The sequence below is a fragment of the Mobula hypostoma genome, chromosome 7 (assembly GCF_963921235.1).
Source record: "Mobula hypostoma chromosome 7, sMobHyp1.1, whole genome shotgun sequence".
Lineage (NCBI taxonomy): Eukaryota > Metazoa > Chordata > Chondrichthyes > Myliobatiformes > Myliobatidae > Mobula > Mobula hypostoma.
In genome coordinates, this window is record NC_086103.1 from 130,765,885 (window position 1) to 130,790,331 (window position 24,447).

General features: G+C 43.2%; 1 protein-coding gene across 2 annotated transcripts in view; it reads left to right on the top strand.

The window, feature by feature from the left end:
- LOC134349534 (interleukin-18 receptor 1-like) overlaps window positions 1-24,447 on the top strand; it is a 70,647-nt gene that overhangs the window by 14,409 nt on the left and 31,791 nt on the right. The window contains exons 1-2 of one of the 2 annotated variants that reach the window (XM_063054011.1): window positions 9,144-9,439; window positions 10,911-11,069. The exons of the other annotated variant lie outside the window; for it this stretch is intronic. The gene's annotated coding sequence lies outside the window, so the exon portion shown is untranslated. Of the gene's footprint in view, window positions 1-9,143; window positions 9,440-10,910; window positions 11,070-24,447 lie in introns of those variants that run through there. 2 annotated transcript variants of the gene reach the window in all.

Below are 24,447 nucleotides of genomic sequence, written 5' to 3' on the forward strand. Positions count from 1 at the left end.
ACACAGCCTCAGAATAGAGGGGTGTCCTTTTAGAATGGAGATGAGGAAGAGTTTCTTTAACCAGAGAGTGTTGAATCTGTGGAATTCTTTGCCACAGGCAGCTGCGGAGGCCAAGTCTTTACATATATTTAAGACAGAGGTTGATAGATTCTTGATTGGTCAGGGCATGAAGGGATACGGGGAGAAGGCAGGAGATTGTGGCTGAAAGGCAAACTGGATCAGCCATGATGAAATGGCAGAGCAGACTCGATGGGTCAAATGGCTGTTACGTACCCCGTAACTGGGTTGCCAAACCAGCAGAAATGGATCACTCAGTTGGAGTCTGGAGTACTAGAACTAAGAAAGTTTTATTAAAGAAACAAGCAACACAGTAATCGAAAGGATAATAAATGCAACAGTTCAGTGATGATAAACACACATGTGCACAGAATTAAGATAACAGCATCAATCAAGCTCTATCGTTGTCTAGGGGTAAATGACCAATTTCAAAATGACTCAAAGTTCAGTCCAGTTAGTAGTTCAGTTCGCAGTAATCGTTGCCATGGCGATGGACAAGGTGGGGGAAGAGAGACAGAGAGAACAGGAACAACTCATCATTCAGCACAGCTTCACTCACAGATCAGCGAGATTGCTCACAAGCAACTTTTGGGCGGGTCCTTGGTGATGTCACCGACTGTGACCCCTCCTCCAGATGCGGTCGATCCTCTGCAGTGAACCCGGCACCCAGGCAAGGGCGGACACACACCGGGTTCCCGCTGATCGTACCTTTCCACCCTTGTCGTTGTCTGATACTTCCCACCCACTCGTGAGAGGCGCACCGCTTCCAGGGTCTCGTTACCTCGGGTGGCGTGTGTCCTTGTCTTAGCGAACCTGTCCCTTTTTATCCCCCTGCTGGGGTATCGCCTGTCCATCACTTCAAACAGTTCAGGGTTCAAAGGGGGAGCCGCTCCAGACAGCTCCCTCTCCCACGTCCCTCTATTACACATCTCCAGATGCTGCTCCATTGTTCCTTATCTCTCCTTCCCCTGAGGGCAGGTGGCAGACCAACTGCTGATGCCACTGATGCTAGCCCAGGCCAGCAAACATCTTAATTTTATGTGTATTCTCGTAACATGGCCTAATTATGGTCTTAAGAGCCAACATACTTGACCACTGTTATACCACCATCTAGAACACTTACCATGCTATCCTACACCCACACAATGGAAAGTCTGATCCACCTGGCTGTAGTTCTAGTCCTGCTGTACCGGCAGAGAATATAACCGCTGCACCAGTGGTGAGGACCAAGAGGAATGGTCGAGGGAAGTGGAGGAGCACTGACAGGACTGCTTTGTATTAGTGGACTGGGCAATATTCAGGGAATCATTTTGAATTTGAGTGAATATGACACAGTTGTCACCAACTTCATCAAGACCGGTGTGGATGAGTGTGTGCCTTCAAGAACATACCGGACATACCCAAACCAAAAGCCGTGGATGAACCAAGAGATTCGTGGTTGAGTGAGGGCTAGATCTGTGGTGTTCAAACCAATGATCCAGAGCTATACAAGAAGTCCGGGTATGACCTTCGGAATCTATTTTAAGAGCAAGAAAACAATTCTGATTGAAGTTAGAGATGGAATCACATGCATGTCAGCTCTGAGAGGGTTTGCGGGCAATTATTTCCTACAAAGTGAAAGCTAACATCATGAATGGCTGTGATGCTTCACTCCCAGATGAGCTCAAAGCCTTTTGTGCATGCACTGCGAGGGGGAATAAAACTACACCTGTGCAAACCCCTGCAGCAACTGGTGACCCCATGATATCTGTCTCAGAGGCTGACACTGGAACGTCTTTCAAGGGGGTGAACCAGGTAATGTATTAAAAACCTGTGCCAACCAGCTGGTGGGAGTATTCTTGGAGATTTTAATCTCTCAATACTCCAGTTGGAGGCTCCCACCTGCTTCCAAATGGTGACAATCATACCAGTGCCCAAGAAGAGCAAAGAATGGCTATTGTCCAGTCACTCTCACATCTGTGATGAAGTGCTTTGAATAGTTGGTCATGGCCAGAATCAACTCCTGCCTTAGCAAAAACCTACACTTGTTGCAACTCATGTATCGCCACAATAGGTCTACAGCAGATGCAATCTCACTGGATTTCCATTTGGCCTTGCATCTTCTGAAAAACAGCAATACCTATGTTCTGCTGTTTATTGATTACAGCTCAACATTCAATGTAATCATGCCCTTATTTGTAATCAACAAGCTCCAAAACCTCAGTCTCTGTACCTCCCTCTGTAACTGGATCCTTGACTTGACTTCCTCACTAAGAGACCACAGTCAGTGCAGATCAGAAATAACATCTCCTCATCGCTGACAATCAACTCTGGTGCACATCAAGGATGCATGCTTACCCCTCTGCTCTCTCTACACTTATGACCGCATCTATAGATTTGCAGATTAAACAAATATCATTTGCAGAATTTCAGGCCAAGTGGGGTGAAGGCATATAGGAGTGAGATAGATAATCTGGTTGAGTGTATCGCAACAACAACCTTGCACTCAATGTCAGTAAGATCAAGGAATTGATTGTGGCTGTCAGATATGGGTAGCTTGAGGGTGTATTATTATATGTACATAATAAAGAACATTAGTTCTCAGTGGGCAAGGCGAGGGGTTCATTCGGAGCCGGAAGTTACGATGGTAACAGGGTTGTGTCTGCACAGGGTTGAGCAGAAGTTCAGTAATAAAGTGTTCTAATATAAACCCATGCCAAGTTTGTCTTTATTAAGAACAAACATAACATGGTGTCAGAGAACAGTGTAAGGTCTAAACACGGACAGTAAATGAATATCGTACTTAGAAAGAGACTGCATGAGTACAAAAGATGCTAGCAGCAAGAGAAGTTACAATGGAGAGAAGTGGCCTGTGAGGCGAGACAGCATGCTGTTCCTGAAGTTCAGCAATCACCAGGTTCACCAAGAAATTCAGGTGAGAGGCCGAAAGTTCTTGTCATGAATAAGCTAAGTCCTGTTGCACCTTTGCAGTTTTCCGGTAATCTGACTGATAACTGGAAACACTCCAAACAGCAATATATATTTACCTGCAGGCAGAGTGGGAGGGGCTGATGAAAAATTGAAAGGCTCAATTTTCCTGCATGTAATTGGCGAAGATGCCCTGGACATTTATAGCAGTTTTTAAATTGATGACACAGTGTTTATGTTGGACACTGATGACAAAATTGGAGGAGTATTTTGTCCCAAGTAAAAACATCAAGTTTGAAGAAATAAGCTTTTTTCCTTTGACCAGAAATTAAGTGTTAGCTTTGACCAATACTTCGCTGAGCTTCACAGACTGAGTAAGTCCTGTGAACTTGAAGAGATGAGAAACTCACTAGTTAGAAATAGAATCATTTGCGGAATTCCAGATTACGGACTCAGAGAAAGATTGGTGCATGAAAAGGATGCAGACACAAAATACTCTGCAGATGCTGGGGTCAAAGCAGCACTCACAAACACTGGAGGAACTCAGTAAGTCGGGCAGCCTCCATGGAAATGATCAGTCGACGTTTCGGGTCGGAACCCTTCGTCAGGACTGAAGAGGGAAGGGGCAGAGGCCCTATAAAGAAGGTGGGGGGAGGGTGGGAAGGAGAAGGCTGGTAGGTTCCAGGTGAAAAACCAGTAAGGGGAAAGGTAAAGGGATGGGGGAGGGGATAGGCAAGAAAGGTGAAGAACGAATAGGGGAAAGCACAATGGGTAGTAGAAGGAGGCGGAACCATGAGGAAGGTGATAGGCAGCTGGGTGAGGGGGCAGAAAAAGATGTGATGCTGGAGAAGTCTGTGAATATGTGTACAGCAGCAGAGACCACATGAGCACAGGCTAAAGAGCTGCACAAGACAGACACAACAGTTCATTCTGCGAACACAGAGGAGCAGTATACAAGGTGTTTCCCGCGGTGTCAGCGATGCAAAGAAGGCGGCTCAAATAGCAAATGCAGCAAATGTGGAGGTTGTCACATTCTAAAGATGTATCCTGCTTACTGAAAGTCCTGCAGTAATTGTGGGAAAAAGAATCATTTTGCCAAGTGCTGTAAAGCTGGGGCTACTGAGAGAAAGTTGCACATGGTTGATGAGGAAGTGGATTCTCTACAAACTGCTAGTGCTGGTATAACAGAATGGGTCATTCCAGTGCCTGTGAATAGACAGTAATTCCATTCAAGCTTGACACTGGAGCCCAAATGAATTTATTATTCATGGGGAATACATTCTCAACGTAAAGAGCAAGATTTACCCAGCTAAGTTTAAAGTGACAGGTGCTTTTACTGGAGTTAAGAGCACTCCAGAAAGAGGGGTAGCACCTAAAGTCACAGCTACTGATTGTAGAAATGAGAGTATAGCCAAGTTTAGGTCTGAGCAGATGTGAAAAGCTCAATCCAGTAAAAACAGTTTTCATAATGGCTTCACAGACCAAAGATAACCACACAACACTCATGGAAGAGTACGCAGATGTCTTTGGGGAACTCGGATGCTTACCTGATGAACACAAAATTCATATAGGTGAGACAGTGGCTCCTGATGTCCATTCATGCAGGAAAGTTTAGTTTCTACTTAGAGACAGACTTGAAAAAAACAAGTATGCGTGGAATGGATGAATACCATACAGAAAATTGATGAACCAATAAACTGGGTGAGCTCACTAGACGTTATGCAAAGGAAAAATGGAGCACTGCGGATATGTCCAGACCTAAAAGATCTCAAATAAAACCATTAAGAGGGAGCATTTTAAATTGCCACCATGGAAAGAGATCATGTCCTGGACTGCAGCTGCCAAGTGGTTTAGCCAGCTAAGCAGATCCTCTGGGTTTTGGCAGATGAAGCTTGATGAGGCAAGTTCAAGACTGTGTACTTGTAACACAGCATGGGGGAGCTATCATTTTCTTCAGCTACCATTTAGGATTCTGTCCTCACCAGAAGTCTACCATTAAAAGCATGCACATGATCTTTGAGGGCATACCTCGTGTCGAGACCATGATGGATGACATCATTATCTGAAGGTTGACCAAAGATGACCATGATACATGATTGAGACAAGTTCTTAGTGTAACATGGAATATCAATTTGAAACAAAATAAAGAGAAATATGAGGTTGTTGTTAAGACACTGATCTTTGTAGATGTCATGTCTCAAGAGGAAGTGAAGCCTGACCCAAGAAAGACATCAGCCATTGAAAACATGGAGAGGGCTCTTGGGAATGGTGCCTTACTTGGCTAAGTTCATCCCTTGACTGTCTAATGTGTCAGCACCACTTCGGGTCACTCCTTCAGCAGTGGAATGAGTAGATTTGGTCTCACGAGCAAGAGGAGTGTTTCCAGACACTGAAAAGGGTCATAACTAGAGAGCCCATGCTGAAGTTTTATGATCCAGAAAGGTGTACTAGAATCTTGGCTGATGTGTCCCAGCGTGGCCTTGGAGCAGTACTATTGCAGCAGCATGATGACACATGGCAACCTGTGGCCTCTGCATCAAGGGCTTTAACAACTGTGGAAGCCATCTATGCATATATAGAGAAAGAGCTTCTCGCCAGAACAAATGCATATGAAACGTTCCATCAGCACATCTACGGACAAGCTTTTGAAGTGGAAACAGACCATAAACCATTGGTCCCAATTATGTCCAAGCCACTAAATGACTGTCCCATGAGGATACAGTGCATGTTGCTAAGGGTGCAGAAATATGATGTGAAGAATATCAACACACTTGCAAAATATGTTTGCTGCTGATGCACCAGCTTGAGCAGTCGACAAGGAAGTAGAGTGACCAAGAGGTTAATGCAGATATACAGACCTATGTTGACATGATTGTCACCTCCATTCCAATATTTCCTGATAGAACAGAGAAGATTAGGAAAGCAGCAGTGACAGACGAAACAACGAAAGAACTCAAAAATTCAATACGGAAAGCAGCTAAGAATGACTGTCAAATATGTGTTCATGATTATCAGGCAAGCAGAGCTAAATTGTCAGCAGTGGAAGATATGGTCTTTGAAGGGAAAAGGTTTGTGATTCCAGAAAAAATGCTTCAGAATGTACACAAAAGGTTCTTGCTGAGGAAAAATGTAAGCGTAGAGCTTGTGAAGTGATGTACGGGCCTGGAATGAACCAAGCCAGACCATTGCCTCATGTGAGATATGGCTTGGCCAGAGAACAGAACTGCTTACATCACACCTTGTACCAAACAGGCTGGAATTCAAAGTTGGAGTGGATGGGAAAGGTCATATTGTTGTAACGGAGTACTTTTCCAATTACCTAGAGGTTGCAACACTGCAATCAACATTCAGCAAAGCGGTCAGCACCTTCCTGAAAGCTGTGCTTCTGAGGCACGGAGTTCCACGTGAACTGGTATCAGACCATGGTCCACAACTTTCAAGCTGTGAATTTGAGTCCATTGCCAACATCTGGGGGTTTCAACATATAACTTCAAGCCCACATCACCCAAAACCCTAATGGCCTATCAGAGAGTTCAGTCAAGCATGAAGAAAGTACAAAATGGATGAGAGGACTTCCACAAAACTCTTATGGCCTTTCACCACCCCAAATGCTGATGGGTCGATGTATACACAATAACCTTCCAATGCATGACAGCTTCCTGAAATCATTCTTGTAAACCTTCTCTGGACTCTCTCCAATGCTAGCACATCTCTTCTTAGATAAGCAGCCTAAAACTGCTCTCAATACTCCAAGTGCTGTCTGCCTAATGCCTTATAAAGCCTTACATTCTTGCTCTAAGCTCTAGTCCTCTCAAAATGAATGTCTACATTGCATTCACCGATTCAACCTGCAAGCTAACTTTAAGGGAATTCTGCAAGTCCCTTTGCACCTCAGATTTTTGAATTTTCTCCCCATTTAGAAAATAGTCTATGCCTTTATTCCTTCTACCAAAGTACATGACCATACACTTCCCGACAATGTATTCCATCTACCACTTCTTTGCTCATTTTCCCAATCTGTTCAAGTTCTCTACAGGCTCCCTGCTTCCACAACACTATCTGCCCTTCACCTACAGTTGTATCATCCTCAGTTTTGGTCACAAAGCCATCAATTCCATCATCCTATAATGCGAAAGGTAGTGGTCGCAATAATGACCCCTGTGGAACACTAATCACTGGCAGCCAACCAGAATATCTCCCCTTTATTCCAACTATTTGCCTCTTGCCAGTCTGCCAATCTTTTGGTATCCTCTTTTATATTATCAGCTAGCTTAGCTTCATATTTGAAGATAAGTTAGCCAACTTGGCTTGAAGGACCGAATGACATAATTCTGCTCCCATGTCTTATGTCTTACATTTTGTCTTTTCTCTCCTTATAGTTTATTAAGATGCCTCTGCTGATTTTTAAAAGCTTCAAAATCCTCTAAATTCACACAATTGTTTTTGCTATATTGTATGCCCTCCCTTTTCCTATTATGCTGTTTTTGACTTTCATTATCAGCCACAGTTGTGCTATTCCCCCTTTAGAATACTTCTTCATTATGTATATATCTTGTGCCTTCTGAATTGCCCCCAGAAACTTCAGTTTTTGCCATTCTGCCATTATCCCTGATAGTGTCCCTTCTGATCAATCTTAGCCAGCTCCTCTGTCATGCCTCTGTAATTTCCTTTACTCTACTGTGATACTAATAGGCCTGACTTTATCTTCTCATTTGCAAAGTGTAGGGTGAATTTTATCATACAATGACCATTGTCTCCTAAAAGTTCCTTTACCTTAAGCTCCCTAATCAGATCTGGTTTAGTTGGCTTTTACAGTCCTTCCTCACAGTCTCGCAGCACACTGCATCCACTCAAGAACAACATCCAATCCAACACCCAATCCAGAATTGTCTTTTGCAGAGGGCTCAACCATAAGCTACTCTAAAAAAGTCAGCTGTTAGGCATTCTACATATTCCCTCTCTTGAGATCCAGCAACAACCTGATTTTCCCAATCTACCCACATATTGAAGTTTTCTGTGCCTATTGTAACGTTCTCCTATTTACATACCTTTTCGATTACCATTGTAATTTATTCCCACATCCTGATTTAACTCCCATCAGGGTCTTATTACCCTTGTAGTTTCTTTACTCTACTTACAAGGATTCTGCATTTTCTACTTCACCTCTTTCCAAGGATTTGATTTTATTTTTTACAAAATGAGCTACCCCACACCATCTGGCTACCTGCCAATCCTTTCAATACAATGTGTATCCTTGGAGATTAAGCTCCGAACTATGATCGTTTTTCAGCCATGACTCAGTGATGCCCACAACATCATACCTGCCAATATCTAACTGCAGTACAAGGTCATTTATCTTATTCCGTATACTGACTACATTGAGATATAACACCTTCAGTCCAGTATTCATCAGCCTTTTTGATTTTGCCCCCATGTTACACTTCAACCCATTCCACTGACTGCAATTTTGCCCTGTCATCACAGTCCTTCCTCACAGTCCCAGTGCATACTGCATTCACTTGGATGCCAATTGCCCCATCCTCAGCCCTATCACTTTGGTTCCCATCCCCCCTTCAGGAAAGGATTTTACTCCCTTTAAGTTCCACTATTGTGAGTCCAAGCACTGTGCACCATGTAGATCGCTGACATGTTTTCATTCAGTATTACTGTTATTTTACCTAGATTAGTTAGCAAATTCAGTGCACCCCATACATAAGTGAACAATATGATCTGAATAATTGCTTAGTTTGTCTCACAAATCACAATAGAGCAGACCGATAACATACTCATACCACCACCATGCATTGCTCCACACACTGGCTCTCAACACATGTGGTGGTGCTACATAATCTTCTTTTGCCAGCTATTCAGTGCTCATCAGCATCACAAGAAATAAAAAAAGGAGGAAGAGAAGAGGAAGTGAGGTTCCCTTATCTGTCTGTATTACTCATCATCACCCTTTCTAATTGCAATACAAATAAATATAACTCCGTTTCACAGGTTGTTTCTATATTTTCCTTTCTTCAATTACTAATCATTACACCCCCTAATTCTATTGGACAGTAAGCATCCTAGTCTGATCTCAGTGTGGGAGGAGGTTACCAGACAGAGAGGGAGATAAATATTACAAAGATGCTCAAACCTTTTCTTGAATGAAATAGGTTATCCCCCATTGACTCCGGGAATCTCTGACCCATGGCCGTTTGAAGTGGATAAAAGGAATGGGATGGTATTGAGGGCTTCCAACTCATACCTCCGGATCTCACAGCATTCCAGTGTAAACAGTGGAAGAAGCAGAAGAAGCGCACTGCCTCACAAATCAACCCATTAGGTAGCCTCTTCCCCATCCGTGCAGGAATCCACAATTTCCACATCGGCCTCACCAACCTCCCGAGAACATGGAGCCCCATAGTGGAAAGAAATCATCCTGGATCTCGAGCGACTCACAAAGAAAATTCTGAGGAGGAGAAATACGGTGAGTAGAAAACTGCCGATTCTCGAGTCTTGTTCAACACACAAAGCGATGGGCGAAGTCGTCTATGGAGGAAAATGGATAGTCGAAGTCTTGTCGAGACCTTTATCTATCGCAATGCGGACGAAAGGTCATGACCCGTAAAGGTGACTATATGTTTCCCGCTATTAATGCTGCGTGCTCCGCTGAATTCTTCAAGCACTCTGTGTTAATACCGTGAGTTTAGAAAGTTAGCAAAGATGAGAAAAGAGGAGAAATTCTGTGGATGCTGGAAATCTAAAGCAACACACACAGAACGCTGCAGGAACTCAGCAGGTCAGGCAGCATCAATAGGAACGAAGAAACAGTCGATTTTTTTCGGGTCAAAACAGTTTAGGTCTGGAAAGAAAGGCGCAAATAATGCTTATCTTATCTGACAAGGCACCATTAAACAATCGTTAAAGTGAATGTTCTATGTCCCAAGTCAGAACAAGCATTTACAAGCAAAGGAAAACTTATCAAATAAGGACCCTGCCGAGACAACAAAAGGGCGCGATCTTCCCCCTTCACTGACACTTCTAAAGCTAGCTACTTATCACGATTGGGTTGCATTTTCCCCCTCACACTGAACAAACGACAAAGAAAGTACAAAAACTGTGAGAAGACAATGCTCCCACGAATCTTTGCTCGGATTTTAGGTCTGTGCTCGGTGTATCCTGCGCAGTTCATTAAATTCCACGGCGGTAGCTTAGAGTCCAAGAACAGACAAATTCCTGGTCTTCCGTTTGAAGAATTTGATAATGTCAGGCATCTCTCCACCCCTCCTTATCTCCGCTTCCTCAATACAAAGCCACGTCCTTCCTTGGTCGCCGCGCCAGAAGCATCGTCCTCGCATCGAGTTCTGTTGTCTGGTAAGTTTTAAAAAAGCAAAGAGAAACTGACAACCTCGCCTGTGATTTTGGGTCGGTTCTCAGAACTGAATTCTCTATTCCCTCCCACCAGTCGAACCTTCTTCCGTCTACTTTAAATGCACGGTTATCGTGATGGTGTGTACGGTTAGTTTTGGTACACAACTGTCTAAGAAAATTACATCACAACTTATCCATTTGTCCAACTGCACCCCATCAATGATTTGCGGGATTCCGGAGTCTTCTTTTTAAATCCCTGCGCACGCTGATTGTAAATACGAGAAATAAATGTGTAGTATTGACACAAACAACAGGAATTCTGCAGATGCTGGAAATTCAAGCAACACACATCAAAGTTGCTGGTGAACGCAGCAGGCCAGGCAGCATCTCTAGGAAGAGGTACAGTCGACGTTTCAAGCTGAGACCCTTCGTCAGGACATTTCAGTCTGCTGGGTGCCTGTGGAGTGGAAGTGGGATCTCTGAGGACCAAGTTAATCAAATAAATGTGCTAACTAACAACAGCATTTAACTTACCATATATAGGAACCGAAAATAACTCATGCCAGTTTTTCTTTCCCGATGGTTAGGTATCTCACAACTTAACTTATCCATTTGCCCAACTGGATTGGTGGTGATTTCCAGAATTGATTTCACTACCGAATGATACAACGAGGATCAAGAATCAGAATTATTAACCCATCTACTAATCACCGCCGCATCTACCTTTTGCTCCCATAATAAAAAAGGTAATAGGATTGCATTCCATTATTTTTTTAATGTCCATAAGTTAATGCAGAAATAAATCAGAGCTTTATAACAATGTAATTAAATTGTGCTAAGATGATTTAAGTAAAATTGTTTATGCATAATTTTATTTTAATCGTAAATTGAGACATTATTTAAATGGTATAGGTGTTTTAAAATCAAATTCTTTCTAAAGCAAGAGTTTTGTATTTTTCTGCCATACAAAAATCTGAAATAATTTCTGTTGTTAAGTATGACTTACATTCGTTAGTGATCCAGACAATTCTCCCAAAAAAAAGGAGAAAAAAAAGGAAATGCTACCTTTAAACTACAGAAAATCTGTGCAGTGTTGATGGAACTTTATTTCCAATGAAGAGTTTGGTGTTTTCCATCAGCTCTTTTGTTTTCAGTGGTTGACATTTGCAGCAATTCTAGACAGATGTTTAATTTATTAAAAATTGTAATGATTTGAATGTTCAGTAACAAAACTGTCATTCGATTGTTGTGTGTGTGTGTGATGTGTGAAAATATAGATGCATATGTGAGAACCATAATGTCAAAAGTATACCGAGAGTAAGTATGAACAACTCTTAAAATGTGATAAAACCAAAGTGTAAAATATAGGTGTGAAGTCACGGTTAAGTAACCCCAAGCTTACTTTGAAACTTCTGTAAGTTTGTTGGTGTTGCCAAAATATATGTTCAAGGAACAGATATTAGAATAGAATAATCAGTAAAACAATATTTTCCCATATTGACACACCTATTTTAGTGATTTATTGCCTTTGTTAATACAAGCTTAATTCCTGAGTAGGTAAATCATGCTCAAAATATCTTTATGAAGGTTTCTAAATTACTAGGTCATAAGTTTGTGATACCCCGTTTTCACAGATACTTTTCTGAAACTTTGCAGGAATAGTTGTTGCTTCTTGAGACATATAATTGACCATACAACCATAAAAGCATAAGACATGGGAGCATAATTAGGCCTTTTTCAAATCTGCTCCACAATTTCATCACAAGTGAATCTATTTTCCTCTCAGCCACAATATCCTGCCTTCTCCCCGTATCCCTTCATACCTTGACCAACCAAAAATCTTTCAACCTCTGCCTTAGATATGCGTGAGGACTTGGCCCCGTGGCTGCCTGTGGCAAAGAATTCCACAGATTCATCATTCTGTAGCTAAAGAAATCCCCCTCATCTCCATTCAAAAGGACACTCCTCTATTCTGAGGCTGTGATCTCTGGTCTTAGACTCTCCCACCAGAGGAAATATTCTCTCCACATCCACTCTATCAAGGCCTTTCACCATTCAATAGGTTTCAATGAGGTCAACCCTCATTCTTCTGAATTCTAGTGAGTACAGGCCCAGAGCCATCAGTCACTCTTCATATGACAAGTCATTCAATCCAAAAATCATTTTCATAAACCTCCTTTGAACTGTCTCCAGTGTCAGCACATCCTTTCTAAGGGGCCCAAAACTGCTCACAGTACTCCAAGTGAGGCCTCGCCAGTGCTTTATAAATTCTCAACATTACATCCTTGCTTTTATATTCTAGTCCTCTTGAAATGAATGCTAACATTGCACTTGCCTTTCTCACCACAGACACAACCTGCAAAGCAACCTTTAGGAAAGCCTGCATAAGGATTCCCAAGTCCCTTTGCACCTCAGTTTTTAATTTTCTCTCCGTTTAGAAAATAGACAACCCTTTCATTTCTTCTACCAAAGTGCATGGCCATACACTTCCTGATATTGTATTTCTTCTGCCATTTCTTTGCCCATTCTCCTAATCTGTCCAGGTCCTTCTTAGCCTCAGATCAAAAAGATAAATGCCATCAGGTTGGAGGCTACCCATGTGGAATATAAGGTGTTGTTTCTCCAACCTGAGTGTGGCTTCATCTTTACAGTAGAGGAGGCCGTGGATAGACATATTAGAATGGGAATGGGACATAGAATTAAAATGTGTGGCCACTGGGAGAACCTGCTTTCTCTGGCGGACAGAGCATAGGTGATCGGCGAAACGATCTCCCAGTCTGCGTTGGATCTCACCAATATATAGAAGGCCACACCGGGAGCACCAGACTCAGTATATCACACCAGCCGACTCACAGGTGAAGTGAAGTGTCGCCTCACCTGGAAGGACTGTCTGGGGCCCTGAATAGTGGTGAGGGAGGAAGTGTAAGGGCAGGTGTAGCACTTGTTCCGCTTACAAGAGTAAGTGCCAGGAGGGAGATCAGTGGGAAGGGATGGGGAGGATGAATGGACAAGGGAGTCACGTATGGAGCGATCCCTGTGGAAAGCGGGGGGTGGGGGGGGAGGGAAAGATGTGCTTGGTGGTGGGATCCTGTTGGAGGTGGCGGAAGTTACGGAGAATTATATGTTGGACATAGAAGCTGGTGGAGTGGTAGGTGAGGACAAGGGGAACCCTATCCCTGGTGAGGTGGCCAGAGGATGGGGTGAAAGCAGATGTGCATGAAATGGGAGAGATGTGTTTGAGAGCAGAGTTGATAGTGGAGGAAGGGAAGCCCCTTTCTTTAAAAATCTCCAACGGGATCCCACCACCAAGCACATCTTTCCCTACCCCGCTCTTTCTGCTTTCTGCAGGGATTGCTCCCTATGTGACTCCCTTGTCCATTCGTTCCCCCCAATCCCTTCCCACCGGTCTTACTTAGCTGAATGATCTAATTCTCCTCCTATGCTTTGTGGTCTTATGGTGTAATATTCCATTGAATTATGTATCAAGTCAGGTCAACTTTATTATCATGTACATGTACAATGAGGGATAGGTACAATGTAAGTCTTGCTTGCAGCAAAATATTGGACCCATAGAATCAGGCAACATACAGAGCATAAATTATACATAAATTACACCAAACAGTGAAAATAAACAGAGGCAGAGACAAATCCATGGTGGTGAAAGAGCTGAGCAGTCCTGTTCCATTGCTGAGGTAGGATTAGGATTGTGCACACAAGAGATTTTCTGATTGATAAATCTATTGGGGTTGTCTACCGTGCTCCTGATATGGCCTTCAGTACATCGGTGAGACCCAATGTGCGTTTGTAGATTGGGGGCCCCTTTGTCAAGCACTTTCACTCCTTCTTCAAAAAAGCAGAATTTCCTGGTGGAGAACCAACTTAATTCCAATCCCCATTTCCATTCTGAATTGTCGGTCAATGGCCTCCTCTTCTGCCATGAAGAGGGCACTCTCAGGTTGGAGGAGCAATACCTCATATTTCATCTAGGTAGCCTCCAACCAGATGGCGTGAACATTGATCTCTCTAATGCGTTAATTTTTACCCCTTCACCTTCCCCCTTCCCTCTTCCTTCTTCCTCAATTCACGTCTCTGGACCCCCCACCTTACCTCTTCTCCTCACATGCCTATTACCTTCCCTTGGTGCTTCTCCTTCCCTTTCTCTTATGGTCCACTCTCCTCTCCTATCAGGTTCCTTCTTCTTCAACCCTTTAGCTTTTCCACCTATCATCTCCCAGCTTCTTATTTCATCCCCCCTCCCACACCCACCTGGCTTCACCTATCGCATCCTCCTTCCCCGCCCCTCATTTTCCTATTCTGGCAACGTCTCCCTTCTATTTCCAGTCCTGATGAAGGGTCTTGGTCCAAATTTTGCCTGTTTATTGACTTCCAGAGATGCTGCCATAGAAATTCTCATAGAATTTCTAGGAGATCCCCCTTCATTCTCCTGAACTTCAGGGAATACTGCCCAAGAGCTGCCAGACATTCCTCATACAGTAACCCTTTCATTCCTGGAATCAATCTCGTGAATCTTCTCTGAACCCTCTCCAATGTCAGTATACCCTTTCTAAAATAAGGAGCCCAAACTGCTCACAATACTCCAAGTGTGGTCACACAAGTGCCTTATAGAGCCTCAACATCACATCCCTGCAATTATATTCTATACCTTTAGTAATAAATGCTAACATTGCATTTGCCTTCTTCACCACCAACTCTACCTGGAGGTTAACCTTTAGGGTATCCTGCACAAGGACTCCCAAGTCACTTTGCATCTCTGCATTTTGAAGTCTTTCCCCATCTAAATCATAGTCTGCCCGTTTACTTCTTCCATAAAAGTATATGACCATACACTTTACGACGTTGTATTTCATTTGCCACTTCTTTGCCCATTCCTCTAAACTATCTAAGTCTCTCTACAGGCTCTTTGTTTCCTCAACACTACCCACTCCTCCACCTATCTTTGTATCATCGGCAAATTTAGCCACAAATCCATTAACCCCATAGTCCAAATCATTTACATACATCGGAAAAAGCAGCAATCCCAACACCAATCCCTGTGGAACTCCACTGGTAACTGGCAGTCAGGAGAATGGGATCCCTTTATTCCCACACTCTGTTTTCTGCCGAACAACCAATGCCCCGCCCATTCTAGTACCTCCCCTGTAATTCCATGACCTCTTAACTTGCTAACAGCCTCATGTGCAGCACCTTGTCATAGGCCTTCTGAAAATCCAAGTACACCACATTTTTGCATCTCCTTTGTCTACCCTGCTTGTAATCTCCTCAGATTTGCACTTGGTTAGTCAGGCAGGATCCTCCTTTTAGGAAACCATGCTGGCTTTGGCCTATCTTGTCATATGCCTCCAGGAACTCGTGTAATTTCATCCCTAAAAATCGATTCCAACAACTTCCCAACCACTGTTGTCGGGCTAACCGGTCTATAGTTTCCTTTCTGCTGCCTCCCATCTTTCTTAAATAGTGGAGTAACATTTACAATTTTCGAGTCATCAAGTACAATGCCAGAATTTATCTATTCTTCAACATTGAATGACATCCAGTTAGAATAAAGATGTGGAGAAATTACTTTAGTCAGAGGGTGGTAAATCTGTGGAACTTGTTGCCACAAGCAGCTGTGGAGGCCAAGTCACTGGGTGCATTTAAGGCAGAGATAGATAGGTTCTTGATTAGCCAGGGCATCAAAGGGTATGGGGAGAAGGCAGGGGAGTGGGGATTACTGGAAGAATTGGATTAGCCCATGATTGAATGGTGGAGCAGACTCAATGAGCTGAATGGCCTACTTCTGCTCCTATATCTTCTGGTCTTATGGTCTTAAATATTCCATGTATGATAACCCTTTCATTCCCAGAATCATCCTTGTGAACTTCCTTTGAACCCTGTCCAATACCAGCACATCTTTTCTTAGATGAGGGGCCCAAAACTGTTCAGAATCCTCAAGGTGAGGCTTCATCAGTGCTTTATAAAGCCTCAGCATCACATCCCTGCTCTTATATTCTAGACCTTTTGAAATAAATGCTAACATTGCATTTGCCTTCCTCACCACTGACTCTACCTGCAAGTTAACATTTAGGGTGTTCTGCACAAGGGCTCCCTTTGTAGCTCAGATTTTTGGATTTTCTCCCTGTTCAGAAAATAGCCTGCACAGCTGTTTCCGCTACCAAAGTACATGACCATGTATTTTCCAACATTGTATTTCATTTTCCACTCTCTTGCCCATTCTTCTACTTGGTCTAATTCCTTCTGCAGCCTTCCTGTTTCCTCAACACCACCTGCTCCACCACTAATCTTCATATCATCTACAAACTTGGCAACAAAGCCATCTATTACATCACGTAAAACATTGATATAGAGCATAAAAAGAAATGGTCCCAACACCAACCCCAGTGGAACACCACTACTCACTGGCAGCCAACCAGAAATGGATCCTTTTATTTCCATTCACTGCCTCCTGTCAACCAGCCAATGCTCCAACCATGTCGGTAACTTTCCTGTAATACCAAGGGCTCGTAACTTGGTAACCAGCCTCATGTGTGGTACCTTGTCAAAGGCCTTCTGAATTGTGCAAATATACAACATCCACTGTATCCCTTTATCTATCCTACTTGTAATCTCCTCAAAGAATTTCAACAGGTTCAACTGGCAAGATTTTCCCTTAAGGAAACCATGCTGACTTTGTCCTATCTTGTCCTGTGTGTCCAAGTACTACATAACCCCATCCTTCGTAACTGACTCCACCAACCACTGAGGTCAGGCTTACTAGTCTATAATTTCCTTTCTGCTGCCTTCCTCCTTTCTTAAAGTGTGGAGTGACATTTGCAGTTTTCCAGACCTCTGGCACCATGCCAGAGTCCAATGATTTTTGAAAGATTATTGCTAATGCCTCCACAATTTCTAACACTACCTTTTCAGAACCCTAGGGTGCAGTTCACCTGGTCCAGCTGAATTATTTACCCTTTGGTCTTACATTTTGAACACCTTCTCCCTTGTAATAGTAACTGCACTCCCTTCTCTTCCCTCGCACCCTTCAACATCTGGCACACTGCTAGTGTCTTCTACAGTGAAGACTGATGCAAAATATTCATTTAGTTCATCTGCCATCTCCTTGACTCTGTTATTATTTTATAGCAACATACATCAAAGTTGCTGGTGAACGCAGTAGGCCAAGCAGCATCTATAGGAAGAGGCGCAGTCGACGTTTCAGGCCGAGACCCTTCGTCAGGACTAACTGAAGGAAGAGTGAGTAAGGGATTTGAAAGCTGGAGGGGGAGGGGGAGATGCAAAATGATAGGAGAAGACAGGAGGGGGAGGGATAGAGCCGAGAGCTGGACAGGTGATAGGCAAAAGGGGATACGAGAGGATCATGGGACAGGAGGCCTAGGGAGAAAGACGGGGGGGGGGTGACCCAGAGGATGGGCAAGAGGTATATTCAGAGGGACAGAGGGAGAAAAAGGAGAGTGAGAGAAAGAATGTGTGCATAAAAATGAGTAACAGCTGGGGTACGAGGGGGAGGTGGGGCCTAGCGGAAGTTAGAGAAGTCAATGTTCATGCCATCAGGTTGGAGGCTACCCAGACGGAATATAAGGTGTTATTCCTCCAACCTGAGTGTGGCTTCATCTTTACAGTAGAGGAGGCCGTGGATAGACATGTCAGAATGGGAATGGGATGTGGAATTAAAATGTGTGGCCACTGGGAGATCCTGCTTTCTCTGGCGGACAGAGCGTAGATGTTCAGCAAAGCGGTCTCCCAGTCTGCGTCGGGTCTCACCAATATATAAAAGGCCACATCGGGAGCACCGGACGCAGTATATCACCCCAGTCGACTCACAGGTGAAGTGATGCCTCACCTGGAAGGACTGTTTGGGGCCCTGAATGGTGGTAAGGGAGGAAGTGTAAGGGCATGTGTAAGTGGAACAAGTGCTACACATGCCCTTACACTTCCTCCCTTACCACCATTCAGGGCCCCAAACAGTCCTTCCAGGTGAGGCATCACTTCACCTGTGAGTCGACTGGGGTGATATACTGCGTCCGGTGCTCCCGATGTGGCCTTTTATATATTGGTGAGACCCGACGCAGACTGGGAGACCGCTTTGCTGAACATCTACGCTCTGTCCGCCAGAGAAAGCAGGATCTCCCAGTGGCCACACATTTTAATTCCACATCCCATTCCCATTCTGACATGTCTATCCACGGCCTCCTCTACTGTAAAGATGAAGCCACACTCAGGTTGGAGGAATAACACCTTATATTCCGTCTGGGTAGCCTCCAACCTGATGGCATGAACATTGACTTCTCTAACTTCCGCTAGGCCCCACCTCCCCCTCGTACCCCAGCTGTTACTCATTTTTATGCACACATTCTTTCTCTCACTCTCCTTTTTCTCCCTCTGTCCCTCTGAATATACCTCTTGCCCATCCTCTGGGTCACCCCCCCCCCCGTCTTTCTCCCTAGGCCTCCTGTCCCATGATCCTCTCGTATCCCTTTTTGCCTATCACCTGTCCAGCTCTCGGCTCTATCCCTCCCCCTCCTGTCTTCTCCTATCATTTTGCATCTCCCCCTCCCCCTCCAGCTTTCAAATCCCTTACTCACTCTTCCTTCAGTTAGTCCTGACGAAGGGTCTCGGCCTGAAACGTCGACTGCGCCTCTTCCTATAGATGCTGCTTGGCCTGCTGTGTTCACCAGCAACTTTGATGTATGTTGCTTGAATTTCCAGCATCTGCAGAATTCCTGTTGTTTGCGTTTATTATTTTATAGGCTCATTTTCTAGCAGTCCTATATCCAGTCTCATCTCTCTTTTATTTTTTACATACTTGAAAATGCTTCTACTATCCACTTCGATATTGTTTACTTGTTTGCTTTCATATTTCCTCTTTTCCCTCCTAATGATTATTTTAGTTGCTCTCTGATGGGTCTTAAAAGCTTCCCAATCCTCTCTGATTTTTGCTTTGTTGTATGCCCTATCTTTTGCTTTTACATTAGCTTTGACCTCCCTTGTTCAGCTATGGTTGTACTATTGTACCATTTGAGTATTACTTTGTTTTTGGAATATATCTATCCTGCACCTTCCTCACGTACTCCACTGCTGCTCTGCTGTCATCCCTGCTAGCATCTCCTTCCAATTTACTTTGGCGAACTCCTCTCTCGTATCACTGTCATTTCCTTTACTCCACTGAAATACTGCTACATCAGACTTTACTTTCTCCCTATCAAATTTCAAGTTGAATTCAATCACATGAAGAACCTAAGGGCTCTTTTACCTTAAGCTTTCTAATCATCTCCAGTTCATTACATAACACCCAATCTAGTGTAGCAAATCCTCTAGTATAGTCAAAGACAAACCGCTCTAAAATGCCATCTCATAGGCATTCAACAAAAGATCCATTTCCATGCTGATTTTCCCAATCATCTTGCATGTTTAAATCTCCCATGAATCATAACATTGCCCTTTACATGCCTTTTCTATTTTCTGTTGTAATCTGTGGTCCACATCCCAGCTACTCTCAGGAGGCTTGTATATAACTGCCATTAGGGTCCAGTTCCTTATCTCAACCCACAAGAATTCAACATCTTCCATTTCCTATGTCATATCTTTCTAATGATTTGATGCTATTCTTTACCAGCAGGGTCACTCCATCCCCTCTTCCCACCTTCCTATCCCTCCAGTACAATGTATGGCTTTAGACGTTTAGTTCCCAACTACCGCCATCCTTCAACCATGATTCAGTGATGGCCACAGCATCGTACCTGACAATCTGTAATAGTGCAACAATATTCTAGTCCATTCAAAAAAAATGCTAACATTACATTTGAAATGAAATGAAATATCTTTATTGTCATTGCATAGTACAATTTGCCATGCACTAATACAGCCAAAATGAGTTTGCAACTCTCATACTCAGTGCTATAAAACAAATAAAATAAATAAACAATAAATAAAATCAAGTAACCAGCCAGTACAAGCAATGTCCAGCAGTACAAAAGCGCAACTCCGTTGCATGACAGCCATAAAACCAGAATTAATGTAGCAATATAACAAATTTATGGATGATGCTTGATCGATTGGTTCAGAGCAATTTTAGCTCTGGGGGAAAAGCTATTTTTCAGTTTGGAAGTGTGGGCATAGAAAATCTTATAATGTCTGCCAGGTGGAAGAAGTTCAAACAGATGATTGCATGGGTGTATATTGTCCTTACAGATGCTTGTAGTTTTCCTTAGGCAGCGTGAACTGTAGGTATCCTCCAGGGCTGGGAGCTGTGTCCCAATGATCTTCTGTGTGCTAAAGATGACCCACTGAAATGCTTTCCTATCAGCTGCTGTACAACTGAGATACCACACTGAGATGCAGTAAGTTAAGATGCTCTCTATGGTGCAGTGGTAAAAGGTCACCAGCATCTGTTCAGGTAGACCAGCTTTCTTCAGCGTCCTGGAGAAAAACAAGCGTTGCTGTACTTTCTTAACTATTGTTGTGGTGTTAGTGGACCACGTAAGGTCTTCTGAGATGTGTATTCCCAGAGACCTGAAACTGGACACTCTCTCCACTATGTCTCCGTTAATGTGCCTTCCTTACCACTGACGCAACCTACAAGTTTATCTTTCAGTAATCTTGCACGACTCCCAAGACCCTTTGCAACTCTGATTTTTGAATTTTCTCCCAGTTTAGAAAATAGTCCTCACATTTATTCCTTTTATAGAAGTGTAATACCATCTATTTCCCTATACTAGCCTCCAGTAAGATGGCAGTGTGCTTGGATGCAGAGGCTTTTATGGGACCAACCAAAGGTATTACTGTCTTTGTTAAATGCATTTTTTATGATCGCAAGATCCCGCTGAATGTTAAGAACTCAAAGTACTGCACTACCACCCTGTTAGCATTTGCTCATTGGCGGAGAAATTGAAGGAGCTGTATTCTGTGCAGAAAATGCTACTGTCTGCATCAGAGAGTCAAAGTTAGTGCTGACGGAGGTGTGCAGTCTAATAGTGAGTAATTGCTTTGGTTGATTTTCTTGTGATTGCAAGACCCTGTTGGACATTGTTAATGTGGAATGCTGCAAACCCAACTCACTGATTTGTTGGGGAATGGTGGAGGTGGATATCAGGGTAGCTGTGTGGCCTTGATTGTGGCGAGAGCTAGCCCTAATTCTGTAGTGTTGTCTGTCTGTGGCCACCCAGGAGGGAGGTGTCGGAGTTGGTGCACTCCATTCAAGTACCGGATGGGGTGTGCAAATGTGTACACTTGAAATCAGTGCTGCCCTCTGGTCCTCACTCAGCAGAAAACGAGATGTAATGTGTTCAACTGCAGACTGCTGCAATGTTGATGGACTCAGGGACTTGGGCTACTGTATGTTTTCTTTGTGTGACTGTATTTTCCTGCTCCCTTGTACGTGCTATGTGTGCCTTGTGCTGTGTATGACTGTTGGTACAATGTTTTGCACCTTGGCCTTGGAGTAACACTATTTCGTCTGGCTGTATTCATGTAAGTTTGAATAACATTTAAACTTGAACTTGAATTATATTCCATCTGTCACTTCTTTGCCCATTCTCACAATCTGTCTAAGTCCTTCTGCAGACGCCGTGCTTATTCAGCACTACCTGCCCCTCCACCTGTCTTTGTATAATCTGCAAATTGGCCACAAAGCCATCAATTCTGTCATCCAAATTGTTAACATATAAAGTGAAAAGAAGCAGTCCCAACACCGAACCCTGCAGAACACCACTAGTCATCAGCAGTCAACCAGGGTAGGCCCCATTTATTCTGACTCTTTGCCTCCTGCCAGTAAGCCAATCTTCTATCCATGCCAGTACTTTTTCCTAATACCATGATTCTTATTTTCTTAAGTAACCTCATGTTTGCAACTTCTCAAAGACCTTCTGAATATACAAGTAAACAACATCCACCGACTCTCCTTTGCCTTTCCTGTCTGTTATTTCCTCAAAGAACTCCAACAGATTTGCTGACAAGACTTCCGCTTAAAGAAACCTTGCTGACTTTAGCCTATTTAAGATGTGCCTTCAAGTACCCTGAAACCTCATCCTAATAATAAACTCCAAGATCTTCCCAACTTCTGAAGTCAGGCTAACTGCCCTATGGTTTCCTTACTTCTGCCTCCTTCCCTTCTTAAAGAGTGGAGTGACATTTCCAGTTTTCCTGTCCTACGGAACCATTCTAAACTCTCACTATTCTTAAAAGATCATCACTAAGGCCTCCAGAATCTCTTCAGCTACCTCAGTCAGAACCCTAAGTTGTAGTCCATCTGATCCAGCTGACTTATCTGGAGTATATTTAGATCTTTCAGCTTCCCAAGCAATTTCTCCTTAATAGTAGCATGCCACTCTTGAATTGCTGGTATATCATTAATGTTTTCCACAGCGACGACTGTTGCAAAATACTTGTTAAATTTGTCTGCCATTTATTTATTGCCCATTATTATTTCTCCAGCATAACCTTTCAGTGGTCTGAAATCCAGTCTCATCTCTTTCACTCTTTGTATACCTGGAAAATATTTTGGCTTCTCTTTGATATTCCCACTATCATAAGATCATAATTTGATAAGCTTATCTTCATTTTTCATCTTTTCTCTCCTTATGGTATTTTTTAGTTGACTTCTTTGGTTTTTAAAAGCTTCCCAATCCTCTACTGTAATTTTCCTTCTTTTTTTGCTTTTTTTCGCGTTTTGCATTTTTTTATGCCCTCTCTTTTGGTTTTGTGTTGTCTTTGACTCCTCTCGTCAGCCACAGTTGTTTCATTCTCCCTTTAGAATACTACTTCATTTTTGGGATGTAAGTGCTCTGCGATTTCCAGATTGCCCCAAGAAACTCCAGCCATTGCTGTTCCGCCATCATTCTTGATGGTGTCTACTTCCAACCAACTTTGGCCAGATTCTCTCTCATGCCTCTGTAACTCCCCTTACTCCACTGTAATAGAAACATAGAATCATAGAAAGCCTACAGCACAATACAGGTCCTTCGGCCCACAAAGCTGTGCTAAACATGTCCTTACCTTAGAAATTACCTAGGGTTACCCATAGCTCTCTATTTTTCTAAGCTCCATGTACCTGATACATCTGAATTTATTTTCTCATTCTCAAACAGCAGGGTGAATTCTATCATATTATGAGCACTGTCTCCCAAGGGTTCATTTGCCTTAAGCTCTCAAGTCAAATCCGGTTCATTGCACAACACTCAATTCAGAATAGCCTTTCCCTTTACTGGGCTCAACCACAAGCTGCTCAAAAAACCCATCTCATAGGCATTCATACATTCTCTCTTAGAATCCAGCGCCAACCTGAATTTCCCAATCTACCTGCATATTGAAAACCCCCATGACTATCACAACATCGCCCTTATTCCATGCCTTTTCTATTTCTTATTGATAATTATCTCCCACATTCTAACCACTGTTTCAGGACCTGTATATAACTTCCATCAGGGTATTCTTACCCTTGCGGTTTCCTAACTCTACTCTCGAGGATTCTACATCTTCTGATCCCATGTCACCTCTTTCTAAGGATTTGATTTCATTTTACCAGCAGAGTCATTGCACCAATTCTGCCTACTTGCTTGTCCTTTCACTGCCAGGTGTATCCTTAGATGTTAACCTTTCAACTATGATCTTGTTTCAGGCACAACTCAGTGATGCCCACAGCCTCATACCTGCCAATCTCTAACAGAGCTACAAGATCATCTACCTTATTCCACATACCACTTGCACTAATGTATAATGTATAATGCCTTCAGTCCTTTATTCATCAGCCTTTTCAACGTTGCCCCCATGTTATACTTCACCTCATCCCACTGACTGCACTTTTGCCCTATCATCTGTTTGTTCTTCCTCACCGTCTCACTACGTATTGCATCAACTTGTATACCAACTTTCCTATCCTCAGCCCTGACACTCTTATTCGCATCCCACTGCCAACTTAGTTTAAGCCCTCCCCAACAGCTCTAGCAAACCTCTCTGCAGGAATACTGGCCCTCCTCGGTTCAGGTGTAACCCGTACTTTTTGTACAGGTCATATCATCTCAAGAAGAGATCTGAATGATCCAGAAATCTGAAACACTGCCCCCTGCACCACTCCCTCAGCCACATATTCATCTGTACTGTGACCCTATTCTT